This window comes from Mastomys coucha, unplaced genomic scaffold (assembly GCF_008632895.1).
Source record: "Mastomys coucha isolate ucsf_1 unplaced genomic scaffold, UCSF_Mcou_1 pScaffold21, whole genome shotgun sequence".
Classification (NCBI taxonomy): Eukaryota; Metazoa; Chordata; class Mammalia; order Rodentia; family Muridae; genus Mastomys; species Mastomys coucha.
In genome coordinates, this window is record NW_022196904.1 from 60,490,768 (window position 1) to 60,502,441 (window position 11,674).

At 47.9% G+C, this 11,674-nt stretch overlaps 1 long non-coding RNA gene across 1 annotated transcript in view; it reads right to left on the minus strand.

The window, feature by feature from the left end:
* LOC116102381 overlaps positions 1–1,878 on the minus strand; it is a 67,220-nt gene extending 65,342 nt beyond the window's left edge. The window contains exon 1 of the long non-coding RNA XR_004123121.1: positions 191–1,878. This is a non-coding gene — a long non-coding RNA (uncharacterized LOC116102381). The remainder of the gene's footprint in view (positions 1–190) is intronic.
* Positions 1,879–11,674: the final 9,796 nt, after the last annotated feature.

Consider the following 11,674-nt stretch of genomic DNA (forward strand, 5'->3'; position numbering starts at 1 on the left):
GGGGGGGGGGGGGGACCCAGGAAGACCCATTCAGGGCCTGGAGCAGCCGGCAGGTGCAGTAGCCAGAGGTCGCCTGCCGGCCTGCGCTAGACATTGGCTGCGCTAGAAATGTCCCTCCGGGCTCGGAACTCCCCTATGCCCTCCCTTGGGACCAGCTATTTAGGGGTGCATGAAGTTTCGAGGTTCCTACCGTGGCCCAGGCTGGTCCCACCGCCCTGCAGTCTGCTTCTGCACCCCGGGGCACACGAGGAGGGCATCCCCTCGGGGCTGCGGCCCTTTGAACCAGGGAGCCCTTAGCTCCCTCTCGGACGCGCGGAGCTCGCTGGAGGCCCGGCAGCGGAGCGAAGTGTGGGTGGCGGGTGGGGTTGAAGGGGAGTGGGGGAGGCGGGAGGGACAGAGGGGCGGAGGCGGGAGCGGGGCGTTAAGCCTGGAAGCTTGGCTGTTTACCCAAATGATTTTCTTTTCAGGCCGGAGACGCCAATGAGACAAGATCAAACTGCCCTCCAAGCAGTGCGTGTGGGGCGTGAGTGTGTGTGTGTGTGTGTGTGTGTGTGTGTGTGTGTGTCCTTTGCAAGCGGGGCTTTGTGAATGGGGGCTCCAGAACTCTGACTGGGAGGAAGGAGATGCGCGACCCGGCCACCAGCGCCTCCTCCCGGGGGCTGGGAAAAGCTTGGTGTGTATTGCGCCTTAGTGCATGGAAGGACAGTACAGCCCAGGAGTGCATTAGTCCGAAGAGACTGAGAAGGAACAAACTACAGAGGCGAGCAGCAGAGAGCTAAGGCCCGCATCCTTAAAGATCAAGACGGAAGATTCAGTGTCATGCGAGGGTAGAAGGACAGAGTTAGATTTTGACCCATCGCCTTCATCTAACTCCTTGGGCCATCGGTTTCTTCCTGATTACCTGGCTCCAGATCTATTGCCTAAAAATTGGGGCAAGGTTTTGGCGATTTAGGTACAATGCAGACTGTGAAGTGCAAGGTTAGGACTGCGCCTGCGTCTTTGCACCACAAAATGGTTAAGGATCAATAGGGCAAAGGTTGTCTATCTTAACAAATTTTTTGATTTTTTTTTAAAGGAAACTAGACCCCAAAATTATCCATTAGCTGGGCAGAAAGGAAGAAAGAAAGAAAGAAAGAAAGAAAGAAAGAAAGAAAGAAAGAAAGAAAGAAAGAAAGGGAGGAAGAGGGGAGAGGAGAGGAGTGGATGAATCTGGTTAAGTTTGAGCTACAGTACTGTCATCCTGGAGGTGACTCCTGCTGCTGACCCAAGGAGCCACGTGGGCTAAAAGGTCCTTTGAAATAATATTGACATGATATATGTGTCAATAAAAAGTAAGACAGAACTGTATTTCTTGAGGTTGAATTACAATTAAAATATGGCAACATGGCCATTGCACCTATATTTTCTACTTCGCATAGTGCATTCTCTAGAAGGGGCCACACTGAAAGCTTACTAAGGAATCTGGAAGAAAATGGCTTCATTTCAATGTGGTTAAGGTCTCAGTCTCTATTATTTCGTGATGACCTCATCCTTCTCCCTCTTGTACTTTGCCACTGAATTCCTTTGGATGATTGGGGCTAAACTGGAAGCCAGGTTCTGCTTCTTCATCACCAAGAATAGCACCCCCCCACACACACACACACACACTCACTCTTTTGAACAGAAATTCCATTGCCCCATTCTCAGAAAGCTCTTATTTAACTAAAACCCTCCTTTCTTGGTGCTGACCCAAAGGGGGGTCACACTGGGGACCTGCTGAGACTTGTTCAGGCTCCTGTTGACTCCACTGTGGCAGCCCAGGTCTGCACCAACATCCAGAGAGAGAGAGAGAGAGAGAGAGAGAGAGAGAGAGAGAGAGAGAGAGGGGTTCTAAAGGCCCCCACCTTCCTGCCTTTCTTCCAGAGTGTCTCAGTTGGAGATTGTGAGTCTAGAACTGAAGGACCAGAGGCATCTAATACCCCAAGACAAAGTAAAGACTGGTCTGAGGACCTGCCTGCATCATGGTTTGTCTGAAGTGTGTGTGTGTGTGTGTGTGTGTGTGTGTGTGTGTGTGTATGTGTGTGTGTGTTGGAGGAGGAGGAGGAGGTTGCTTATAAAGGAAAATGGATGCCTAATTTTGGCATGAAAAACAGCTACATTTATGGAGACTACTCTCTCAGTGTGTCCATCACTGGCCTTGATCTGAGGTGGTTTCCAGACCTGACAACAAATGGTTCTAGCCAAACAAGGGTAGGCCTTGAAGCAAGGTAGCCAGGCCAGGGAAGTAGGCAACCAAATAAATGAGGTTCCATCGGCTAGGCAGCAGGATATTGTGGGACATCAAAGAAGAGGTTCCAAACCCAAGGTATGTCCATCTGGAATCCCAACTCCTTCCTCACAACTGTGGCTCCAGTGGCTCCCAGCCTCTGGCCTGGGGAGACAGAAAGGCAGTACTGTATTCCCATTTCATCTTCTCACTGGAATCCTGAGAGGAAAGTCTGGTGTGGGCCTGAAGGGTCCAGGTGTGGACAGGTGCCAATTGCTAGTCACCCAGGGGCCAGTTCACATCTTGGGCTTCCAAGGTGCCCAGGTGTCTGCTACTACCTCTGCTCCAAGTTAGATGAGCTTCTCTTGAGTTCCAGAGTGTGCTTGACTGACTCCAATGCATGACCAGCCAGAGAAGGGTCTTCAGTGTTGGCCTCTGGATGCATGCCCAAACAAGGGCCCAGGGAGAATGGACTGGGACAAGACACAAGGCACTGCCCTGGCTTGCCCCTTGCAACACACAGGTCTTTCTAGGCCCCACCCCGCTGGGCTTCTCCAGCTTCCAGACACGAGGAGAGTTCCCCCATTCTCCTAAAGCTGAGGCCCAGGGATTAGATGGTAGCCCAGTGCCAGTGGCATGACCCCTGAGTGTGGAAAAGACCAGGCGCTGGCTGTCTGGAGACAAAAGACCTGAGCTTGCTGGCTCCAGCAGGCCCAGACACTGCATCTTTCGCACCCGCCTCCACCTTTGCAGGGGCAGCAGGAGCAGGTGGAGGCAGGAGCGCTAAGGAGCAGAGAACTTTTATTGATTCCCTAAATTGAACACCTCCGAGTCCACAGGCATAGGTAGGGCCAGGCATCTGTTCAAGAAAAATAAAATCTGCCCCCAGAACCCAGCCATCCATCCTTCTATAAAGGCTGCTCATTGCTGTTTTTTTTCCTCCTACATGTCTCATAGAAAATCACCTGGCAGCTAGGAAATGCTCTCCCCTGGTATCGACCTGCAGGCGTTACTTCTTCCCTAAAAACAGCTCTTGTCTTCTCCTTCTCTACTAGCCCCCAGGGAGAATTCACTGGCTTTAGCATTAAGGAGTTGGGGAAAAAAATCTTTACATCCTCTCTAGGTGTAAGATGTTGTAAGAATTCAGGAGGGCTGCTGGCGCTCCACGCCTCTCTCTCTCCCTGCTGCACCTGGAAAGCCAGCTCTGAGAAGAAGAAATAGTCTTTTCCTGCAGTCTATCCTTCTGCTACCACAAATAACCCAATGTGAGAAATACCCCAGGCTTGAGAATATTGATAGATGATAGTAGCGATATTCGCAATCGATCCTTTAATAGGCAGACGTCATAAATCATGTTCAGTGCCCTGACAGAATGGTACTTCACTTAATAATATAATTAAGATTAAAACTCCAGAGGTACTGAGGTAGCAGCTATTGATAGCTTTAAATATATATATATATGCATTCTGAATATCATTGTGGGAAACAATAGGACTTTGGGAAAATACAACCTCTTTCCCAAAAGATAGAATCTTACCAGTGTTCCATCTCTGAGCTCCTTGGCCTGGGTTACCACCCCCAGCCACAACACATCTTTCTCCTCCAGTCATACAGACTAAGGATAGACCTTCTAACCTTGAATGTAGAGTTTTAAGAATTCTCATGAGACTTAAGAAAAATGGTTCATTGTTATTTTCAATACATTTAAATGTCTTAATAAAGTATTGTTTTTTTCAAATTACACATAGAGGACAGCACATACAAATATATCAGACAACTCTTGAACCCTAGCCTGTGCCCTCTCCAGTAGACTGTCAAAGCCATGGCCCTCAGGATAGGTAGCAAGGTCCTGAAAACTATCATGAAGTGGTAGGCTCCTATCCCAGGGTGGGCATCTGCCATCTGTATCATGGGTAGGGTTGATTGGAAGTGCAGCTTGAAATAATTCTAAAGAGTGGAATATTAATCAAATCAATCAGAGCAGACAAATGAGAAATATCTTATATAGTTAGTAACAATTTACAACTTTGTTATTAGTTAAGAATCACCTGCCTTATAAGAGTAATTAATGAATAACACAGAGAGGAGCCATTTGGAAATCCCCCTGTCATTCTTCTCATTTCCCTCTGTCTCTTGAGGAGGGAAAGAGAAAGGAAGCAAACGAGTGGTCAGCAGAAACAGGAGAAAAAAAAAAAAACGCTGCATTTCTGGGGAGAACAAAACTGGAAAATATGACAAAGGGGGTAGGGAAAGGATATTAATCCGATGGGAAGCTATCAGGAAGTAGAGAAAATAAAGGGGGGCTAATAAATCAAAAAATAAATTCTGTAACCATATGCCATGAGCTGGATAAAGGTTGAATTTCAAATGGCCCAGAAAATGCCATCAAAATGAACAGTGATGTAGCAAGCAGTTTAACCCCACAGCCTAACTCAGCCCTGAATTCCAGGCTGAGCTCAGGGCATTGTCTGTTTTGCTATCCTTAACAATGTATTTCTTTACGGCCCAGGAGCAGACTTGTGCAGGCTGTTTCCCAAATTCCATCCCTCGAAACCAAACAGGCTTTCATGTGTCTAGTAGCAGCTCTCTTCTAGGTCCTAAACCATCCTCCCACATCGAAGCTCTCTCTCTCTCTCTCTCTCTCTCTCTCTCTCTCTCTCTCTCTCTCTCACACACACACACACACACACACACACACACAAACACTGTACTTTGATTGTTGGATGGTTTCAGCTCCCACCAAAATCACATTCCAATATGAAGACTTGTTGAGAAACTATAACCTTTTTCAGCATTGTTGTATGGGAAACCATTTTAATCAGTAAGAATCCTGTTTAAAAAAAAAAAAAAAAACTCAAGAAATACCCAGATTTCTGCACACGGGAGAGGGAACTATTACTTTGTAGATTTTTATTGTTGTTGTTGTTGAATGGGGGAATTTTTCAGGCTTTTATTATTTTTTTTTAATGAAAGAAAAGAAAAATAATCTTAACTTCGGAAAACTTTATCTGGTCATTACTATAAGCCACAGTCCTACCTCACTAAGTCCAGGCTGGATCAACAATAGGTAGCTAGGAATTGAGATGTATTGGTCTCTAAATGAAAAGATTCATTTGATATAAGCAGTTAACTCTGGGATCCTCCACTGTGACTGGCTTCTGCAAATGCCTTACTGGAATCGGCATCAAAGCAGTCCAGAGAAGCCTTCGGAAAAACACAAGGAAGAAACATACAAACCACACGTACCTCTTCCTTTGTCATCACTACTGTGGCTACAAATCTCCAGCTTCTCTCCAGGTAGCAAGGAGGATCATCTCCACCCCACCACTTTGCCATTTTGTATGTTTTGCTTTTCCTAGCAATTATTGAAAGAAGGGGTTGGGGGGGGGGGAGAAGGGAAAGTAGAAAAGGGAGAAAGGGACTAACTCAGATCAACCAGAATGTGTTTGTAAATAATGTGTATGGTGAAGAAAGATGGACGGTGGAAGGAGGCTCCTGGATAAAAATAGGCAAATCGGTTGGAAACTGATGAAATGGGTTTTCAGGAAATGGAGTTGGTGGGGAGGAAGAGAGAGATTGAGTGGGGAGGGAGGGAGGGAGAGAATATGAATATGAATATAGCAGTAATACGAAGCTTAGAGAAAACAGCAAACAGCAGCCTGAATCCGAGCAGACTATGGAGATGCTAATAAGAGGAAATTAACCTTCGGGTTGGGTCTCTGACATGGGCTCTCCACTGAAAGTCTGACCCAGGGGCTGCCAGCAGCTTCTCTCTGCACCAGGGAAATGAGATAATCACTCTGAAACCCACCAGCCTTGGTACAAAGTAGCTCTGAGCTACTGATACAGACAGCAGAGAGCAACTAGCAGCTCTTTGCAATGAAAAGAAAAAACAAATATGCAGCTACCAGTTCTGCAGTCAGGAGCAAACCAAACCTATCTATGTTCTAGCTTGATGCCTTCCTGAATGGTGGGAGACACAAAGCCAAGGCAATTCGAAGTCACTTTATCCTTTTGGCTCTAGTCAGCTGCCAAAGGATCCAGAGAACAGGGTCTCAGCAAGACCACGTAAGGAACAAAATGGATTTTTATGTCTAGGTGCACTACCACTGGCCAGTGGCACTTAGTGGGTCAGGGTGGTATTGGTAAAGAAGAGAGCCGATGAAGAGAGAGAACATAGAAACAAACTGGAATACAACAGGAAATTCTTAAAAAGTGCTTCTCTGTTTTACACACACATAAACACAAGGGGGTGGGGTGGTGGATTTTATTAAACAAATAAGTCAACAACTAAACAGTTCTACTTCCATCATAGGCTAAAGAGGCATTGGAATCTTGGGCCTCCGGCTGCCTTTACAACCTTGTTCATTCTCTCCCTTTCCCCTCCTTTTTTTCTCTGCATCGTCACAATACCCCAGAAGTTCCTGATGAAGAGGCTGTTGGCTAAGCCAGGGACGACTCCTTATTGAAGGCGAGGAGGTCGTGTTTCCAAGTAGAGACATCAGCAAACCGCAATCTTAGTGACACTGACAGCGCAAAATTATGTTTAATGTTGGAAGGGGGAAAGGGGAAATATAAAATTAGCACAGAGAAAATGTTTCCCAGACCTTCTAGCAATTAGGGCAGAAGTTTTTCACGGTCATATCAGCGGGGAGTCTACTGGAGCAGGGAGCCGTGACCTGCCAGGCTTGTGCCCTAGGTCTAAGCAAACGCCCCACCTGCCACGGAGTCTTCACTTCCTGGGAAGAAAAGAGACAGTTTTGAAGGCCATTAGGGGCACTCCACTCAGCCCAGACACTTCACTGGGTTCTGAACCTTTCTGGAGTGGAAGGGATGTTCTAAACACTCCATGCTGGAGGAGGGGATAGTTTAGCCATTGGTTGGTGAAGGGGACAGGGGTGAAGATAGACTTGCTGTCCTAGACCCCATCTTTACAAGCTTGGGGAGGAGCGGGCGGTGGGAACATGCTGAAAGGGAACATGGTGGCAACATGGGGAAAGGTTTTAAAAATATATCAGCAACCCTCTCTCCAGAACTATCTCTCTGCCTATGGAGACCCCATAAGCTCCCCTCTTTGTCTTCTGGGCTAGATATTCACCCCTCTATTCTCATGAAGGGGGAAGGCCAAAAAGAGTGCCAACAGCCTAAAGGACCGGCCCCCTGAGACAGGCAGGGGAATAGAGAGGGTGGCACATTGACAGAAGCAGCAGTTTCTGCTCAATGCAGATGATTACTAATGAAATGGTGGGGTTTTGTTTGTTTGTTTGTTTGTTTGAGAAAAAGGGAGAAACAAGAGAGAACCTTCCTGTGCACTGTCTGTAAAGAAGAGCTTTTGCCTTTGTTAGGAAAGCAGTGTACTTTGGTGGATATTAAGCAATTCCCCTTCTTGGTGTAAGGCTACAGAGGAAGAAAAAGAAAGTAATGGATGAAAAATTCACTTGCAAATAATATAATTTAAAAGTAAATATATTAAGAAATGCTAAAACAGGAGCCAAAACAGGAGCTAAGAAACTGTTGTTGAAGGGAGGGATGAAATAGAAAAAGATCTGAGCATCACTGAAGAATTCAAAGGATAAACTGGAGGCAGAGCAACTGCCATTCCTTATGACATTCCTAACCAGCCTGCTTTCTTGTTAAAGGAGGGGGGCAGCTAGCCCTGGAGGTTGTAGTTTGATACTTGTATTTTAGCAACAAGTATCAAAAGATCTAAACTAATTGATTGCCGAGTTCCTTGGCCCTCCTCCAAACAGCAATATAGATTTAATTGTATGTTTCTTAAAACTCCATTTCTTGAACAGTGTGAAACATGTAATAAAAGCCATACGCCGCATCGAAGATTTCCCCCCTTTGCAAAAGCATAAATACTCAACTGACACTTGGAGGGAAAAAAAATAGCTAATACCCCTAATGGGTTAAAATGGCGCGGGGGGGGGGCGGGGAGGCATCTGAAAGGGGTAGCTACATAATAAAATTTAAACTGTTAATCCATTTTAACGCATTCAAAATAACCTGCGGTTCTTGGGTGGTGCTTTACTCCGGAGGGGTCATAGCGAGGAGACCCCACACCATACACCTGACTTGTTCCGAAGCGTCCCATCAAAACCGCATTCCACTTAAAGGAAAGAAGTTCTGCCCTTTCTCGAATAGGACTAGAACAAATTTGAAAGTTGTATACCAAATACCAGGGCCAGGAATTCTCTGGCCAAGAGCCGTGGGAAGCCACTCAGCCGCCCTTGCTCCCCTCTGGCCTCAGTCAGTCTCCAGGCAGACTTTGCGGAGAGCTTTTAAACAGAGCGGCGACAGCCTCTTTCTGCTCCTCCCGGACAGACCCTGTTCGCCCCATTGTCCTCTATTATCCGTGACCCATAGAGGCTGTCCCAGTCTAAAGCTAACCCAGGTGCCTCCTCGGGCAATAGCATCACGAAGAAGGGAAGAGCCTCGGCGCCACGCCTGTGATTTGGTCCGGGATCAAGCGCTGCAGCCAAGTTCCTGGCTGCCATAAAGCAGGAGGCTCCGCGCATCGCGGGCCGTGCCCTGTCGCGGCCACGAGGGTTGACTGCAGGCAGAGAGCTGTAAAAATCCACGTGAGCTGCCCCTCCTCCTGCTACCCGCAGCGGCCCCTGACACTGTTGCATTGAAGCCAGTCCGGAGGTCCCCAAGGTCTCCAAGTGTGACAGTACTCAGCATAGCGGGTAGATGGCACAATTTTCTAACATTTAGAGAGAGGAACCCACGCTGGGAGCAATAAGTCCATTTAAAAGCCCTTTATTTAAGAGGAACAAAGATAACTGACAAGAGAAGTACAGAGACATCTCAATGAAATTTCCAAAGAAGAAAGAGAATTCAGAAGCCAAAGCAAATGCGAACCGGGCTTGATGGAACAGGCCAGCACTTTCTCCCCCCGTCTCAGGAAAAAAAAAAAAAAGGAGGGGAGAAAGAGAAAAGACAAAATAAGAAAATAAAAATTTTTAAAAATGTGGTAGTTCATGGGAGTGTGGGTGTTAAAGATCACAACCCAAAACGATTTCTGAAAATCCATGGTCCAGAGAACTTGAAATGGCCAGGTTGACAAGGCAGGGTCAGGTTTGAGAGAAACAGGATTAGGTTAGGGGAAAGGTCTGGAAGTTTTGCCCCACTCTTGAAGGCTACTTCTGGTTAGTCTTAGTGGGATTAAGGCGTCTGAGGTAAGGTAGACGGGCATCCTCGAGCCTCTGAAGAATCATCGGTCCTAGAGCTGTGCCCATAAGCCAGCCAGCATCCCAGGCCTCTAGAATCTGCTCAAAGCCAGAACATTAAAGTCCCATAACTGTAGATTCAGGAACAATCGTTATCTCTGCCAAATCAAGAAGGATGCTGGGGCACTCACTGATGTCTCAGAGCAAAGCCAAGACACTTCATTCTGCCCCTAGAACCTTTGCTCCCCACTCCCCACCTGTAACTCAGTAATCTAGGTAGCCCCACACTCTCCTCAAAGGTCTCTGACAGAAGAGGAGGGGTTTAGACACCAAGAGATGGATGAGACCTCCCTTCTGGTCCTCCCCGGTCGGGAGTTGGCCCCGGCGACCCTGACCTGCCTGCCTAGCTTTGGGAAGGGGGCACAGCGGCTAACGCCCGCAGGGGGTCAAATGATTGTATTTGGGTGGGTGCTCGCCGACATATTTGCTGAGTAAACCTCCCTCGCTGTGCTGAAGGCGAATCCCCGTTGATAAATCCATCATTACCGTTTGGATTCAGAGAGGCAGCCGCGCCACTAAATTCATCTTACATTTGTAGCGCTTTAATAGACATTTATTAAATGCTTTTAGAGAGAGGCATGGGGCGCGTGATTACATCCTAGTTATAGACAGAACATAAAGACCCACGTTAACACCCATTTGCAGGAAGGAAGGAAGAGGTGGGGAGGGGGGTGGTAAGGCAGAGGGATGAAGCGTGGAGAGATGGGGAGGGCGGGGGCCATCGAGCCTGGGCGTTATTAACAAGGCTTGCCTGACGGGGCGAGGCACAAGGCGAGAGCCACGGGAAGTCTCAGGCTGTGGAGAGAAGCATCCGCTCCTCTAGCAGCTCGGGATTTCCCTTTCCTTGTCCCCATCAATTCCTGCAAGGGGGTCTCCCATTCTCTCTGCCAGAGCACAAGGGATGCCCATGCTGCCTCCGCCCCTCTCTTCACTTTATATCAGGTCTCTCCAGCTAAACTAGGAGGAAATAGGAGGGACTTACTGAACTTCAGAGTCCTAAGACCCTGTTTAGGACACCCTTTGCCTGACATCTCACAACAATGTAAGTACAGAGCTAGGCCAGGCCTTTAGCAGTATAAGCAGATGTTTCTACCACCCAGCAGGGCATCTCTGCAGGCTTAGAGGGCTCTTAGACCTGACAAGTTGGATGGCAGGATTCCTCCTCTGCGCATCACCAAAACGAGCTCCGGATACATCCTATAAGCCCCGGAGTATCTCTTTACTGAGAACTTGTCCTGGGCTAGCCCGCACCCTCCCCCTCCACCCCAATGCTGAGCCTGAAGGGGTGGCCAAGACATTAAAGGGCCTAACGCTTTCTAGAGAGCCCCAAAGGCCTCTCCCTAAGGGTTCAGTGCCTCTACTCCGCCAGCCTTGCGATGGCTCTCAGCTTGTCCTCACTCCCTGGGGACACAGCTGCCGACCCCATCCCCATAGCAGCGGACCGAACTCTCGGCCCTTCCTAGCTCCTGGTAAGGAGCACTTCCGCTATCTGAAAGTTGCCATAAGAAAATAAATACAAGTGACATTGTACTGGGCCAAAGCTCATTAGTTCGTTGTCCAGGCCTAATAAAGGAACAGAAGCGCAAATTATAGAGTTCAGCTTCAACACACGCTCTGTCACCCGAGATCAACGTACCGCGAGCCTGATTCCAATTGCTCCGAACTTGCCGTGCAGTTCGCCCCCAACCCCCTCCTCACGAGCAGGAGGTTGGGTGGAAAAATATAGTTCCAAAGGGAGTAATGATCAAGCTTTTCCTCTCGGAAGCCTGCGCCACCTCATTTCCCATCAGTAATCCCAATAAAATTAACGTCGTGGCTGCAATTGAAAAGAGGAGAGCCCGCGACACTCCTGAAATAACACACTCTTCCCAGCAAAAGGTAAAAAGCAAAACGGCCCTTTGTTCAGCTAATTAACGAAGGCCCAACTCCAAAAGCACATGTGTTTGCTTAGCTAATCACAAGCATGTTTCTTTCAAGGAATGTCATTTTCAGGGGCCAATGGGGTGGGGGTGGGGGGCTTGGAGAGATGGACACCACCCCCAGAGGCCCTTTTTGCCTTGGGCATCTCTCACCAGACCTAAGATCCCGAGGTGGAATCCAGCAACCATCTCTGACACCTTTCTTCTTCTCCTCTGCCCAACTCCAGAAGCCAGTAAGGGACCTCTCTGTTAACCCCAAAGCCAGACCTGCAAGT